Below are 3961 nucleotides of genomic sequence, written 5' to 3'. Positions count from 1 at the left end.
TCAACAGAAATGGCTGAAAAAAAAAAAATATGAACCAACCACATTCCACCAACAAGGAAAAGTTCGACAGCAAACGAGGAATATTTTCCCTTTGGACTAAACACATTTCGGCCTTTGTAAAGATAACGCTTTTATTACGGAACGGAACGGAAAACAAACAATTTTAAAAACATAAAACCTGACAACAATATTCTTCGTATGAATATAAAAAATTACGTTTGATCGAATTTACTAATATTTTTTTTATTTTTTTTGCCTTTCACTGTACCGTTCTTTATAGCATGTTTTATCTGATGTTTAAGCCAGATTAACCTTTGAAGTTTAAATTGGGCTGCGTAGTGTTTTATATATCAGAAGCGAAAAGGAAAATGAAAACATTCCGTTTAACTGATCTATTCTAGGACGGACTACTGCAAATTTTTATTTTTACATCACAAAATAAATATGTTCCAATTCCATTCAATACTTTTCCTTTCCTCTGAAAAGGCGTAATTTTTTGTCTCTTTATATCATCATTTATTATCATTAGGGGCCGAAAAGACGACTTCAAGGAACCTTAAGCAATACACAGAGCGCCACCGCATATGAGGGATTGGTAAGGAAAAAAAAATCATCAGAAAAAAATAAAAATATAAAATGAAATATTAAAAAGCGGACTAAACCAAACGCCAACTAAGTCACATTAGTCACAATGAAAAATAAAAAAAAAAAAAGATAGTCCAAAATAAAAAAAAAAAAAAAAAAAAAAAAAAAAAAAAAAAACAAAAAAAAAAAAAAAAAAAAAAAAAAAAAAAAAAACGATCAGAATTGATCCAACTTGGTGAGAAATCAGGAAAACTTCACCAAAACTAGTATTAAATCACTGATACTATCATGATCTTTTGATGCCTCGACTTTCCGTCGGTGAAGAAACCAAATCTAAGAACTGCAGAGCTCACGAAACGCTACGTTTGTTTGTTTGTTTGTTTGTATTGTGTTTTAACGTTACATGGAACCAGCGGTTATTCAACAACAGGACCAACAAACTTTACGTGGCTTCCGAACCACGTCGAGAGTGAACTTCTTCACCAGAAATACAAATCTCTCACCCCTCAAAGGAATGCCCGGGAATCGAACTGGCGGCCACCGGGATGGCAGGCCAAGACCAAACCGACCACGCCACTGAGGCGCTTACGAAACGCTATACAGAAGAGCAGAACCCGACCAGGTACTGAATGTCGAGATGAAGGAATTAAAAAAAAAATATTTTGTAAACTTTTTAATTTTTCTTTTAACAGGTTTCGAGCAGGTTGCTACTACCAGCGACTTATTGCCTTATGACATTGAACTTTTATCAGTGTTAACTTAACCAAGTATTGTCAAAAGCTATGTAACCTTGACTTCATCCATTCAAATCCTAAATGTATGGTGATGACGGTAGTAGAGCCTGTTGATTGATTGATTTACAGGTTTTAGGCAAAATGCCAAGCACTGGCGCAACTAAGGCCATTCAGCGCTGAAACGGAAATGAAAGTGAAAAGGTTTGAAAGGTGTAACAGGAGGAAACCTCAAGGCAGTTGTAGTATGAATCCATTGTCAGGATAGGATGGAAAGTAAGATGGAAGAAAGATCATATGAAAGGGGGTACAGTAAAAGGAATGAAAGTAGTTGCAGCTAGGGCCTAAGAAAGGGACGCTGCAAAGAACCTTAAGTAATGCCTACATTGCACCCAATGAGGTGCACTGTCGGCACTAAACCCTACGAGGAGTAGAGCCTGTTGAAAGATCTTAGTCAAAACGTGAAGCAAATCAGCCAAATGCTTTAGAATTTCTTCAGTCATTTAGCAAACCAGTGGAAAGTCGGGGCGTGTGTGAATGTGCTATTATCATGAGCAGTAACTATCCCGTACTTTATCATCAAGGAATGAGTTTGGCTTTTGGATTAGATAAAACGGGCGGTGCGTAAGCCTTTGTTACGTCTTCCATTGTCTTTGCATCATTATCTGCCACTCAGAACAGGTATCCGGCATGATCATTAGCATGGGAAAGATACGTCATTAGCGACAGAAAGACCCCAGAACAGGAATGATTCGAAATTGCTTGCATTTCTCTCAAGGAGACACGGCTCACTTTTGGAATTTGGAATATGTGTCAGATCTCTTGAGCTTCTGCAAGTTTACTGTTTCCTTTCTCTGAAAATTTTTTATATAGTGATTATGATATTTATCTATTTTATTGGCGATTTCATTCGCAACCATTTCTAATTTTTGTCTTTGCTCTATAATCAAACAAGTAAATTTGACAGTTTTTTTCCTTTAAATAACGAAATTGTTACTGAAATTTGAAATTAATACGTTAAGTTCCAGACCCTTGGAGGGTTAGTTATCTGGAATGGCCAAAATTCCCATAAACTTCGGAGAACTGGGAGTATAAGTACCTTGTTTCTACAGGCTTAAGCAGTAACATCAAAGACCACCGGATGCCTGGAAGGAATGGGTGCATTATATATATATATATATATATATATATATATATATATATATATATATATATATATATATATATATATATATATATACATATATATATATATACATATATATATACATATATATACATATATATATATATATATATATATATATATATATATATATATATATATATATATGTGTGTGTGTGTGTGTGTGTGTGTGTGTGTGTGTGTCTGTGTGTGTGTGTGTGTAAAGGTAAACGCCACGTAGGAATGATAACCACTGCTAAGTAAAGGACGTGAGTCGAAAGATCTTGCACTACTCCAGTCTTTATCTTTCCTTCGTGGCTTCATTCCTTTATTTATGTATTTATCACGTTCGAAACTTTCGTGTTTAAGTTATATATATATATATATATATATATATATATATTATATATATATATATATATATATATATATATATATATATATATATATATATATATATATAACATCCAGTTCAACCTGCATATTCAGGACCTACCTCTCCCTTCATATCTCTCACATAATGCACCCATTCCCTTCCAGGCATCCGCTGTTCTTTGATGTTACTGCTTAAGCCTGTAGAAACAAGGTATTCGTACTCCCATTTCTCCGAAGTTTATGGGAATTTTGGCCATTCCAGATAACTAACCTCCAAGGGGCTGGAACTTAACGTAATTAATTTTGAATTTTAGTAACAATTCCGATGTTTAAAGAAAAAAAAACAAAAAAAACCGTCAAATTTACTTGTTTTAGTATAGAGCAAAGACAAAATTAGAAATGGTTGCGAATGAAATCTCCTAAATAAATAGATAAGGAACCTTCTGAGGTTTCCCTCTCTAGATACTTTATAATACATATATATATGATTCAGAAATCACAGTAGATGCACGTGACTTCATGATATAAGCGAATACCACAGGAAAAATAATAGGCAGAAAATTCGTACCGAGAGTTTTCGTCTTTAATGAGATGTTGTCGAGGCACAAAATTGTCTCATTAAAGGACGAAAGCGCTCGGTACGAATGTCTGCCTATTATTTGTCCTGTGGTATTACCTTATACATCACATACATATTCAGTGAATCTGGTTGTTCTCGGCTTAGAACAGTGATTCAGGGATCAGTGGGTGAACGTGAAAGATCTTTGTCGAAATACAAACTATATGAAAAAAAGTGACTAAAAAGTCACAATTGCTAATATTTGGAAACAAAAACCTTCCATCACGAACCATTCTATCTAAAACAGATAAATCTCTGGCAGAAGCAGACATCCATACCGCAGCACAGTATTCTAGCCTGGACAAATGAACTATAACAGGTTGCTTTGCTAAAACTTTCATTTGTGTCTCAAAAGTAAGATGTGATTCAAAAGGTACTAGAATAGTTAAGGCTTCAGACTCATTCAGCAGAACCTGAAGGAGAGGATGGGCTGGAAAATATGTATGAGATCTGCTAATCAGAGGCGTTTATCGTTTACTGGCGTTC

This window comes from Macrobrachium nipponense, chromosome 3 (assembly GCF_015104395.2).
Source record: "Macrobrachium nipponense isolate FS-2020 chromosome 3, ASM1510439v2, whole genome shotgun sequence".
Taxonomy (NCBI): domain Eukaryota; kingdom Metazoa; phylum Arthropoda; class Malacostraca; order Decapoda; family Palaemonidae; genus Macrobrachium; species Macrobrachium nipponense.
This window is presented reverse-complemented; position numbering follows the sequence as displayed.